The sequence below is a fragment of the Ambystoma mexicanum genome, chromosome 8 (genome assembly GCF_040938575.1).
Source record: "Ambystoma mexicanum isolate Mex_15411 chromosome 8, UKY_AmexF1_1, whole genome shotgun sequence".
Lineage (NCBI taxonomy): Eukaryota > Metazoa > Chordata > Amphibia > Caudata > Ambystomatidae > Ambystoma > Ambystoma mexicanum.
Genome location: NC_090929.1, coordinates 1122339159 through 1122352248, shown reverse-complemented (window position 1 = coordinate 1122352248; position 13090 = coordinate 1122339159). Strand labels below are relative to the sequence as shown.

At 47.5% G+C, this 13090-nt stretch overlaps 1 protein-coding gene across 1 annotated transcript in view; it reads left to right on the top strand.

Annotated features, from left to right (window-relative positions):
• Positions 1-779: 779 nt before the first annotated feature.
• Positions 780-13090, top strand: part of C8H10orf71 (chromosome 8 C10orf71 homolog) — a 163916-nt gene continuing 151605 nt past the window's right edge. The window contains exon 1 of the mRNA XM_069611156.1: positions 780-1238. The gene's annotated coding sequence lies outside the window, so the exon portion shown is untranslated. The remainder of the gene's footprint in view (positions 1239-13090) is intronic.

Genomic DNA, 13090 nt, shown 5'->3' with positions numbered 1-13090 from the left:
TAAGGTGGACATTTTTCACATTATCTCCTCATGGTGGACTTGTAGCACGTGTATATCAGAATTTAGGGTGGGACAATGCTCTCTCTGAGAGGTGTTCTCTCCCAAGCGTGGCCTTGCACCATGTGGCTCTCACATTCACCTCTCAGTGTGGCCTCTCACATTCACCTCGAGTTCCCTGAGGTGGCCATGTTCTACAATGGCTCCTCATGATGGACCTATAGCACATGTATCTCGTAACATAGGGTGGGCAATGCGAGACACTTGTGTACCCTCGCAAGCGTGTCTTTGCGCCAGGTGCCTCTCACATTCAGCACTCAGTGTGGCCTGAATCCACACTCTTGTTCCCTAAGGTGGACATGTTGCACATTATCTCCTCATGGTGGACTTGTAGCACGTGTATATCACAATTTAGGGTGGGACAATGCTCTGAGAGACGTGTGTTCCCTCACAAGTGTGTCCTTGCGCCATGTGTCACTCACATTCACCACTCAGTGTGGCCTGAAGCCACACTCCCGTTCCCTAAGGTGGCCTTGAGCCATATCTCTCACATTGGCTCCCCGTGGTGGCCTTGCCCCACGTGTATCCTGCAACTCTGTGCTGGCCAATGTTCTGCTGCCCTTGCGCTCCCGCCTGAGAGTGGCCGCATGCCATGTGTCCCTCACACCAGGAGTCACTGACACTTGCTCATGACCCTCCCTGCTATTTCTGTCGACAACAGCCAGGCATCTCTGACGCGTATGCATTTTTCGGGCTTTCTACCCACGGCTGATTCAGAAGAACCTCCCTGCATCATAACATCCCAAGAGCCCTCCTGAGACTGGAACGCCGACTTCAAAACCCCAAAAACAAGCCGTATGGGTCCGGCCGATGAATCCATGAGTAAAAATAGCTGCAGTGAGATTGTGGCTTGGCCGGACACCTGACACTGCCTGGTATTCCAATACCGAGGCTGTGCCCTTCCCACGAGCCGAGCCCAGCCCGCTCACCGACTCCATTTCTATTTCAGTACAGCATTTTGGAGCAACTTCCCTTCTCTTGTACGTTCCGCTTCAGCCTCCCGGCGCACGGCCTCCCTGCTGCCCTCTCCATGGAAGCTGCGGGGTCGGGGTCCCCAGAAACTGTGACCGGAGGAGGACCTGCCTAACATTTCCATCTCTCTGGCGTCCCGGGCCTTCCCGCTGCCTGTGAATCTGCCGTGGTGCTGAAGACACCTCGATGTAAATAACCCTTCAGAGAAGGTAAGGCAGGCGCAGGCCGTGGGGGGTCTGGAAGTCATAGAAGGGCTGGGGCCACCCTTGGGGCGGAACAATGTCAGTGGTTTAAACATGCGTCACAGCACCTGCCTCTTTCTTGTTGAGCAGTGCCGGTGTTGACTAATTAAAAAAAAAAATGGGAGTGTCAAGTGCTAGTTGCTGCCCATAAAACGTATAACAACAAAGCAGGGAGGTGCGGGTACCATTCCAATGAAAGTACATAAAACATTATTGACAAGGATACTTTATTTGGGCAACGGAAGTCCTTGGTAAACTATCAGTAATGTCCCAGTGTAAGAATACCAGCAGATCTTAGATTTTCGAGTGCACCATACATGCATACTCTCCCAAGTACAGCAGTTCTGATAAGAAATTATGGTACTGTTCCATCATATGTATAGCACACCTGTTGTTAAATTTGTAAAAAGCCCGTCTGAGAAGTGCCTGCAATGAGTGAACCGGGGGAAGCGCGGCACCCGGCTCAAAGTGCCAGTACTGCCCATGAAAAAGATTGCAGCCGAGGTGCGTGGTTGATGGCTACTTAAAGTATAGCAGCCAGGCAAAGGAGCGCCAGTACTGTCACATCAATGTATAGCAGTCCAGTTGGGACGCTCCACTGCTGCCGTATTAAAAGAACAGCCCTGGCAACGGGTGCCAGTATGGCAGCCCTGCAGTGAAGTGGCTGCCCTCCCCCTTTAAAGAATAGCAACACTGCAAAGCAGCACTTTGAGAAATAATATTTGTAAGAACACAGAGCTTGACTGTAAGGTTGCGTTTAAGCTAGGAAATAGTGCGAGGGGGGACCACCTGCTAAGTGCCAAAGTGCCAGAAGTGTTGATAACCGGGGCACCCTGACAGACAAGGGTAGCCAGGTTCGGATGCAGTCCAAGGGTTGTTTCGAAACAGTCCCTTTGTGGGAACTGTGAGATGTTTGTTTTGGGCTGTGGGAGTTGGGGTGACGCTCAGGCATTGGTTCGCAGTTAGAATTTGGGACTGAGTGAGTCCAGGTGGACTGTGGTTGGGACAATGAACGGCGCTTGGCTTGGCCAAGTGCAATGAGCCGGATTTGGGTGCAGTTTAGGAGTTTGGGCTGTCTGCGGATGCAGTATGGAGCAGCCGGTTAGGGTGGCGCGGGTGCTAAGGCAGCGCAATGCTGGGAGGTGGCACCGGGAGCCACCAGCGGCGGGGGAGCTGAGTTCCCCTGCAATCAGCAAAGGTGGTTTCATTGCATAATTTTTTTGTTTATTGCGATAACAAGGTGCTTTCATCATAATCACTCCAGTAGAATCACAGTGAAAGGGGCAATGCTGAAATAGGTCTCTTGCATACATGGGAATGACAGTGGCTGACTGATCAGGTGGTGCTAGGGAAGGCTTCATTCATAAACTGGGGACAGGAGAAGACACAGGACATATAGTAGTTGGAACGGGTTATTAAGGTGGGGAGTTCTGGGGCGAGGAGTCAACGGTAATCCCTTAAGGCTAGAGGTGCCTGGCAGCAAAATGGCACTTTGCTAACACTTGCACTGTCCTTGAGGCTTGGAACTGTGATCTGTGGTGGGGTGTGGTTTGAGTCGGGATGCAGAATGCAGCATTCAACACAGTTGGTTTCTGACTTTGTGAAAGTGGGGTGCCTCGCCGTCAAAATGTAGAATGTTATTGAGGGTTCTGTGACAGGAACATTCTTGGCCAGCTTGCCATTCCACTGAAATGCATCTAACATGTTCAATATTTTGGCACGTCACAGCTGAAAACGGATCAATGTTTGTTTAAAATCAAAGATAAAATGAGGCTTGGTAATGAGCCTCCAAATGTTGCATTATTTTTTTAGACCATTCCACCCAGACAGACTATAATTAAACAATAATTCCTCATGGATAGGGCCTTAGCGGGTGGTAAGGACCCTTGTCCCAAGTTAATAGGCCTGTGAGAAGCAAGGGCCTTTAATGAGGTCCAAGGGACGTTAATGTCTGGTAATGGCTCGACCAGGGGGGTATTTTTGGCGTTTGAACATTCCATCCAACAAGAGCGCAAGTATCTGTTTAATACTTGCAACGATGCAGGCGAAACTTAGGAATGTTGGGAGAGTGGACATATACCTGCCATTATAGCTCTGTGACACTGCATGGTCTACAATGGAACAGCCAACATTGCAATGCTCTAAAAGAGAGGAATGCGGCACATGTGCGAAGTATGTGTTTTCACAAACGAGTTTCAGCCTGAAAGGAGGTGCCACGTGTCTGTCACTTTCACGCTCAACTTCACATAGTTTCCTGGCGCTCAGAATAAGCGCCAGGGATCCGTTTAAAAAGGCAGTGTCATGTCAGTTAGATTCCTCGGCATGCACACGTCTGTTTCCTTACATGTACATTCAGTGTCCTGTGTATGCTATGCTTTGGCTTACAGTTTATGGCAGTACAGCTAAGCTGACATCAGTTCACAGCTAAGAGAGAACTCACGAACAGCTCGCGCTCACGGTGGGCCATTGTCTGTTCGGGGTTGTCTCACTGCTGTCGGTTGTTCGCAGCGGCGACTGGAGCCGAAGCTGCCCCTTGAACCACCAGAGCCCAGATCTGTTGCTATCACTATCAAAATTGCGTGTAACTTTAAGGGCATATTCTGTACGTGTGGAACATGCTGTCTAGGTACATAGCGTGCCCGGTGTGCTATATGGTTCGTTCGTATGTGGTCAGCTAGACTGTATTCCATGTGGCATGTGAAATACTGTATCTTGAGCATATATGTGATGTGCTGTGCTTCAACGTGTGCATGTGATAATTATGCGTGCAGTGTATTTCTACTCACAACTGTATCTTTCTTCTATGTAGCGTGCAGGATGAGACATTGTACGGTGCATGTGTTGAGCGTTGAATGTGGATATGTGTTTATTGTGTGCCTACATCTTGGGTGTAATGTATGTGTTGTGCCTTATTCCAGAGCAGGGTATATATCAGCCGTGCACACTGGATAAAATGGTTTACTATCAGACACAATATTATTTTCCATCTGATTATAACAGTCTACCTCGCCTCCCATTTGGTGTCAAAATGCTGCCCTAGAGATGCCACTGCATTTGGCACCTTGTATGAGCCCTGGGCTAGCTGATTTATCAGAGCTGTAACACTTGAGAGTGTGTGTGTTTGCGTGTGTTGATCAGGTAGGGGAGGTGGGCTTGATTCACGGCTCTTGTGCCTGGGCATTAAAGGTGCTGTTGTTGGGAGGAGAGGTTGGTTTTTGGCCCGATGAGATCCTAGCTGCAGATGGCTTCCTGCTCCCGTGGCTGGAGCCTCCATGTTGCCTCTCTTCTGTTCCAGCAGGCTTGGTTTCCTGCCTACATCTGTGAAGGAGCTCTCCCGGAATCTACCTGTTTCTGAGTTTGATGAACTACAATTGGCCTGCAACATACATGGTTTTGCCTATATTTTAAAATGTATACCATAAAATGGCGGTGGCGAAATATTTTCAATGGGACCATCCTAGCAACCACATTTTAATTTTTTGAGGGAGCCCTTGAGGGGCTTTGCATGGCCACGTTTGAGCATCCTTCTACTAATTTGTACACTGGTATGTGGAGTCTGTTTCATGCAACTATGGGTGTGGCTTCGTTTTAGCTGTTGGTGTGGCCTCCTTCTCTTTCCTATGTGTGTGGCCTCCTCATGGGTGTTGCACCCTTCCAGTGCCCCTGTATAACCTCCTTGGCCCTGTGGTTCCTTCCTATCTTTAGAGCCAGCCAGCTTCTCCTGATATCTGGCCTCATTCCTGCACCTCTGGGCATTCCTTCATTTCACCACCCACACATATGCCCTCCTCGTCTTTCCTGCAGTTAGGCCCTCCGCCATGCACCTGTGGGTGTGGTCTATTCCTCCACATTGGGTCTAGCCTCCTTCTTGAACTGTTGGATATTGACTCAATTCTTGCACCTGTGAGACTGGCTTCCTCCCAGCGCCTGTGGTTGGATCCTCCGCCCTGCACCTGCAGTTTGCCCACATCCTTGCACCTGTAAGTGCTGACACCTTTCAGAAACCAGGGGCGTGGTGACTGTCACCTATACCTAAGTGTGGCCTGTTGTGATTGTTTGTGTTTATTTGTGTGCACAGAAGATCTTCGAGAAGAAGCTCTGTGCATGAGCATGAAGGACTGGGTGGATAATTTAAAGATTGGGGGCCTTACATTAGGAATCGAGAGACCATGAAATTAGCGAGGTGTACTGGAGAGGCGATGGGACAGCAAGAGCGAATGACAATGTCAAACAATGATTACATAAACAATACATTACATCATTAACATGTGCTGTATTCACATGTAACACACATGATGTTCATCGGCAGCATTTTCATCTGTATACAAGTGAGATGGTAGGATGAAGGGTTGTAAGGGGAGGTGATACTATCAGACAGCTCAGGTGCCCCTTCCAGGGAGAGGAGGTGCTTTTTTCAGGGCCGTCTTGAAGCTTGAAACAGGGAGAATTGACTTGATGCAGGAGGTAGGGTGGGGTTGAGTTGCAACAGTTGGAGTGTGCTCGGTGGGGGAGAATCAGTGGATGGATATCCAGACAAGAGGTGGACATTTAAGAAGGAGCGATACAGCATGGACAACCACCCCACATGGAGGCAGTGTGCAGAGTTGTGTGACGATCGAGGGATGTTGAAGAGGGTGCGCAAGCACCTTGCCTAATCGGGTGAGATTGTCATAGTAGAAGAAATGAGGGGGCAGGGTGAGCTTATAGAAGGAGGATGTAGATCACTTGAGTTTCGGGGGAGTTCAGTATCAGGCATCATCGCACAATTCGCTGGTGTATGGTGGGTAGGCAGTCTGTGAAGGGTGAGCTTTGGGGTGAAGGAAGGGGAAGGTGAAAAAGGTGTGTGTATCAGGAGCAAAGAGACGATATCATAATCCAAATCAGGAGATGAGCTTGGCAAGGGATGATGTGTTGAACATGAATAGCAGGGGATCAAGGAGAAAGCATTGATAGTCCCCGACTTGCAGGGGATGGCAGCTGTTGTTCCAGCATTCCAGGAGATAGAAATGGAGTCAATCCAGGCAAGGTCAGAGCCCAGAGGAAGGACAGAGCTCAAGGAGGATGAGTTTGGAGGATAGTTGGGAGCGATGAGCAGTCCTTGTGGGGAGGGCAGGGTTTTTGGTGCCTGCCATAGGTTTTTGTAAGAGGGGTATATTGGTGGCCACCTTACACAAGGCTGGGAAGATCCCAGCGGGCAGGAAAACGTTGAAGACAGGGGACAGGCAGATGCAAGTTTGGAGTGCCAGTTCTCAGCGCCATACGCAGAATGGCCAGACCAGTGGATGGATTCCAGGTGAGCCATTGACACTTAATGAAGCAGGCGAGAGTGCAGGGTGATGGGGAGAAGAAAGGTGAGACGGGCAGTGACGACATCACCGATTTGAGAACTTTAAGTAGAAGAGAAGCAGGCAAACTCATTGGCAGAGTGGAATGGGTGGAGAGTGGTCTAAGTGGGGTTAGAATAGACTATCCTGTCCTGGATAGTGAGAGAGAGAAGGTGGGAGCAACAAGAAGAGTTTGATGTAGTTGCGTGACTTGGCAGAGAAGAGATTGTGCAGTTGGATTCTTTTTAGGGAGCCAGGAGAAAAGGGTTATTGTATTAACACTGCACATGGAGGTACTTGTTGAGTCTCAGCTCTTGGAGGCCAAGGATTTGCAGGGTTGAGGACGTTTGCAGAATGGAATGAATGAGGAGCGTGGGGGATAGTGGTGCTCGTAGCGAACAGCAAGTGCTCTGTTGAAGTCTTAGAAGGTCTTTTCAATGGACTTGGCGTTGGGTGGAGGGAGCGTCTGGCTGGGGCAGCTGAGTTAGTTAAAATAAGGAAACATGGAGTTATATCGAAAAGTGCATTTGGTGATCATTTACCTCTAACCTGACCTCCTTTCTGGACTTGGTGCTTTAGTGTCTACCTCGCATGCGTATATGTCATGAATATGAATTTCCCTTTAAGGAGAATGGGCTATGTTTGTCCTACATTTCCTTCTTTCATTTTTAGAGAATTCATGTTTGCCCCTTTTCTTAAATGTGGGGTTTTCACCTACATGCTCCTCTCCCCACTCGTTCAACACCCTCTGCCCCTTTTGCCCCTATTACAACCCTCTCCTTTCTTTTCCCAATATTTATTCATATTTGTTTATGGAGCATCTCGACTTGCACAAATATCCCCTTAGCCAATATCAATTGGCCCTTACATGAAGGTGATAAGTAAAACCAAATGAGGCTAACCTGATTGAAACTTTGATTTGTAGTTATGTTATGTTATTGTTCATTTGTGTGGCACCTTATATACCACTGGTATGATCTCCAAGTGCCGTGGGTTGAATACCCTCGGAGACTGTAGTACAGGTCAGTGGACAGGGCATTGTAGTATATAATCCTTGGGTGCAATCAGTATGTTTTGCAGCGAAAGCGGTTTGCACAGTGTATAGCTGCATTCTAATGCTAGGCATGGTGCAGAGGTTGTGTGAGATCAGTAGAATGTGTGCAACAAGGCTGTTGACCTCGCAGACTGCATTCTGGCGGTGGTGGAGCTTGTGTATGAGATTATGTTTACAGCTAGGCAGATGTGTAAAGATTATGTGATCGAGCGGTATAGCTGCATTCTATTGTTTGTTGGTGTAGAGGAGAGAGTGAGCATATCAGGATGTGTGAGTGTTTGTGCAGATTGGTTGGAGACCCATATTCCTGATTACATTCCAGTGCCCCGCTGAGCAGACTGTATCTATTCTGGAGGTTCAGAGGATTGGTTCTCTAGAGAAATTCTCTGTCTAGTGCAGATTGTGTTCTGATTACTGGGTTTGAGGTTGTCTTTCCCTGCTTGGCAGTGTCATTGAGTTGCCCTATTCCCAATCTTTATTGGGTTAAGTGAATTGCAGGTCTATAGTCGTTCCTGTGTCTCGTTGAGTCTGCCATTGTTTTTTTTATGATACCTTCAAGTTGTGCGGTTACATCCAGTTCTGTTCTATCATACTTACGAGTACTAACTAGATTCAATGACTGGTGTTCAGTGGACCCAGGACCAGCAGCAGCTACTATGGTCATCCCTGTGTCTTGTTGGGTCTGCAGATAGTTAGTAAAATTACATCTTCTCAGTGTGCATTTACTTAAGTTCTCTTCTAGCGGACATACTCGTACATCCTAGGGGAGAAATACTTGTACTCAGTGAGCCCAAAGGTCATGGAACAGATCAGGCCATGGTATTGGTGGTGTGCCTGACTGGTCATGTTATATGCAGTGGGGTTAGAGTGTTCCTGATCTTGTGTGTGGTTAGAGTGTTGATGAAAGGCACCTCAATATCACTTGTTGGAGCTTGTCTTGCCTAGAGTCCTCGCCTGCTTCAGAGTGAATGCCCTTGAGGTGGAACAGACTGAGTCCGTTTCTGAAGCTGAAGTAATAAAATGATCCTTTTATTTCCTGGGACCTTCCACAATTTTCACCCAGTTCAAGACTTTTCAATATCAATTTCTCATTGGATCTTCAATTTAGTGCCCAAGGTTCCTTCCTAAAGGTTGTGCTGGTTGGAAGCCGCAATCACAACATTTGGGCTTCCTTTATCAAACATTTGGCGTGGCTTCATTTCAACATGTGTGTGTGTGCAGCCTTCTTCTTTACCCTGTAGTGGGGGTCTCTATTGTGTCCCTGCGGGTATGCGTCCCCGTAGTAGGGGCTCCTTCTTACCCCTGTAGGTGATGCCTCTTTTATGCACCGCTGCATGTGGTCACTGCCTACTGCGATCTGGCCTCCTTATTACACCTGAGAGCATTGCCTTCTGTCTACAAATGTTGGCTCAGCTGTCTTCCAGCATGCAGGAAGCTTCTGGCCCAATTCTGCACCTATGTCTGTGACATACTTCCTGAATCTACAAGCAGGCCTAGTCCCAGCACATGTTGGCTCCACCTCCTGCATCCTTTGGCATGAATTACCTACACATTGCTGGCAAAGGAGACCTTTGTCAAGATTTGGTGCAGCTTCATTTATAATAAATAAATAATAATAATAATTCCAACCATTTTTATTATAATTTGTAACCGACTAAAATAGGAGTTTCCTGCTGTGTCCTTCCAAGCACCTGCCCGGCCCAATGTATTTTAGTTTTAAGTTGAACCAGCACCTTGGTATCATAGGATGCTCATTACATTTTTTAATGGCATGTTATGTTATCTTAGAGCTCTACGGCCTGCATTTGTGAGGACGGTCTATCCCAAATCTTTCTGTGGGTGGCCTCCTTCCTGCACCCGCAGGTGTGGCCGCTGTCCTGTACCAGTTAGGGTGCCCTTGCAGTGTGGTTTCTTCCTGCCATACTTCTTCTTGAACTTCTATGTACTCAGTCAACTTGTGCCACTGGTCAGGACGGACACCCCCTAGTGCAAATGACGTCCTGTTATGCAATATGGAATAACAGAGGTGTTGCTGAGGAGAGTGAGGGGGGCTGGGAGGTCTATAGCCCCGGTTCTTTTTGTTGTTGCTCCGGAAAGAAGCTCAGTGGCTACATCCAAAATGCTAGCTAGCACCAAATCCCCACAATCCTGACAGTCCCGGCATTAGAGTAGCCCCAGATCTTTTCCAGACCTAGCAAAGCCGCTGCGGAGTAATAGTTTGCGTCTGCACTTGACATGAGCTTAGTTTCTCCCCTGGACCGGACTTTCTCATGGTGCCACACAGGCTGCTTGGCAGCAACTCAACTGTTCTCTCACCTGGTGGTTAAAGCAGCTATGGTTAACTGTCTCAAGCCTGTTGGCCTAATTTCAGACGATTTGTATCCAAGCAAATCAAGTTAGGAGATGGCTGTGGGCGTCTAAGATTTGCAGCTGCATCCTCATACCTGATTCACACATCTTAAAACCGGAGCAACACTTGAGCAAATCTGGAAGTGCACGAAGCATCTCCGAGATGCTTGAGAAAATCTTGGTGAATCACATTTGCACGTGGGAATCTAAATGCAGACAGAACTTTGATTTTTAGCACCAGTCCCCATTTTTAAAAAAAATTAGACCCTAGGAGAAAAGCAGATACTCAACTTGCCATTCATTAAAAAATAAATTAAAAAAAGATTTCGGTAAGATGAACTCAAGGTATGATTAGTTTTAAAAAAAGTGACAGTGTTCCTTTGAAAACACGGAGTCCTATGTGTCAGTCAGCATTTCCTGTCAGGGGACAAGGTGTGATTTTTCACAGCAAGTGTGACAGCTGAGCCTTCTTACTTTCACTATTTTTGTCTTGTGCACAATGTGTTAGTCCAGCAGAGTTCAACGAGCCCCGTGGTAATCTCATGTGATGTTTTGGTGAGGACTGGATGCTTCACGCAGAGCTGTGCACACCTTGTACCCGAATCGTGTGATTGCACTGAGTCCAGCCAAAGAATCCAGACGGTGGAACATTCTAGAGCCTGTGGTATCACAGAGGCCATCCATGCTGCTGGTGTTACCCGGGATTATTGTCGCAGAATGCTTTCAGGCATTCAAAGGTGAAAGTTTAGGCCCTGTGCAGTGCTTCATTTGTGGGGGTGTTTGGCAGGGCTCAGCCCTGGCACTTATTTCTGAGCCCCAGTAATTATTGTCTTAAACTCAGTTTGATTATAAAGTGGTGACAGTCCGAGCATCCATCAACCCCAATGAGCAGGTGTGAGCTGTAGTTTAACCCCAAATGTGTCTACACTGCGGGGAGCAGCTGTGGGGGGTTGCAGCAATGGTGGGGAACAGCCCACACGTAGTGTTACAGGTATGTAAGAATGTATGTGGGCCCTAGCACTTATTTAGTTTACAAATTAGGCACTGGCCTTGTCAGACCCATCAGAATAATCCTCTCAGGATTCAAATGCACATATTGTGAGCAGGATACCCCTCCTACCAATAAGGGGAAATTCCCTCATCAGGTGGGGGCTAGCAACAGAGGAATAAGTTTAGCTATATGTGCAAATATATCACTCTCGGGCACTGCAAAGCCGAGGGATTATCTGGCTATTCACCAATTTTGCAGGTTACTCAAGTTTAAATTCTTGATTTGTGTATGAGAAACTGATCCAGGATGGCAGAGTGGCTGGAGGCTCAATATGCTTTACCCGAGCTCCCACAATCCCCCACCCTTAGCTCGCAGAGAGAAGCTGGCCAGATATCAATGAAGTATGATTTGACTCACCCTATGGTAGCGGAGGCCGAGCTCTAAATTAAAGCTCGGGTGGGCAAGATAGAAGTGGGGGTTCAGGAATCAACAGTAAAGGTTTTTCCATGGAAGTAAAGATACAGGAGTAAAAAAAAAGAAGAAAGTCAAATTGTGTGAGGACATTTGGGGGAACGTTTTGGATCATCTGTGAAATGTTATGTTATCAATTGACATGCAGTTTTAATGGAAAACGGCTTAAGGTTGGGTTGTGCAGTGGGGCTTGGGGGAGGCTATTATGATTAATGTATGGTTGATGTTATGATGTTAGACCATTTTTTCAAATAAAGAACTGAATAAAAACATTTTAAAAATTCAGGTGTCAAGACAGGAGTATAATACGAATGTATTCACTTACCCACTACCCATTAAAATGAGAAAGTATGGGCCTGACAATTCTACTAGAAGTAGGGTTTCCAGTTCTTGCTGCTCAAAACTTCCTTGGGGAGCACAGGTTCCACAGAATTTTGTTCTGAGAGGTCAACTGGTCTAAGGCCACAGGGCATATTGTCCTGACCACGTTAATGTATGTCCTTTTGCAATTCAGGGGCGCGTGGGGCATTGGCCTGGGGTTTTGGATATTTCTTAGAGGTAGATACCAGTCACAAAGTTTCTGCCGGCACTGCTGGGTTGCTGAGGCACGGACATAGAAGGGAAAGGGCTCAAATATTGAGAGCCAGAGGATGAAGTAGAACAAGTGACTGTCAGTGCCAAAATGTATTTGCCTATGGGGTAAACATGTTTGCTGCCAATGTCTCCGATATGTGCTTTCACTGACACACCTGTGCTTTGGTTAATTGCTAATTACAATCCCAAACCTTTTAACCTGGTTTATTAACCTACCATTTCTTCTTCCTGGATAGTCGCAGTCAGGTATTTTCAAGTGTCGCTATTGGCTGCGGGTATGCACATCACTCAACTCATTGTGGTGTCACTCTGCAGCCAATCTCGTTTAGGGAAGATGCAGGGATATCAGCAGAATCGTATCTGTGCTCCTGCCTGGCAGGGGGCTCACCCACTACAGACTTTTACTGAGGAGAGAAGATCAGATGACCAGTCCGCCCATGCTACATTTATGAATTAGCACCAGCTGTGATGCACCACTTCCGCGCTTCATGCGCCAACTCGCACAGCATGGATGCACTCGTCTCTCCTGTGGTGAGATGCTACCTGATAGATCTTTCAGAGAGATGGTTCCAGTGGACCAGTTTGCTCCTGTCCTCCCCTTGATTTGAAGAATCAGCTGGAGGGTTTGATGGCATTGGATCCTCTTCAGTTTGGCAGTCACTGGTCCCCAGTGGACGGCAGTTCACACCACTAGTCCAGGGACTTCAAACATGGACCTGCCCCATGAAGCTCTGTTAGACGATCTTGAGTCCAGCATGGACCATGGCAGCACTTAAGGGCATTATTCTCCCCAAATGCTACAAGTTGAGGAAGAGGCAGTATTTTTGATGTAGTACTGCTACTTAATTGGCAGGTGTACTGTTCCGCTGTAACCCAACGAAACAATCTATGTCCGTTCTCTGCCTGGTGTACATCTCATCTGACTTTGGGGCAGCCATAAGACTATTCCATCACACGTTGGACTCGGGTCACCCATATTAAGAGGGCAACATTCACTGAACCAAGGATGGCTACATGAAGCCTTCTTTGAGTTATG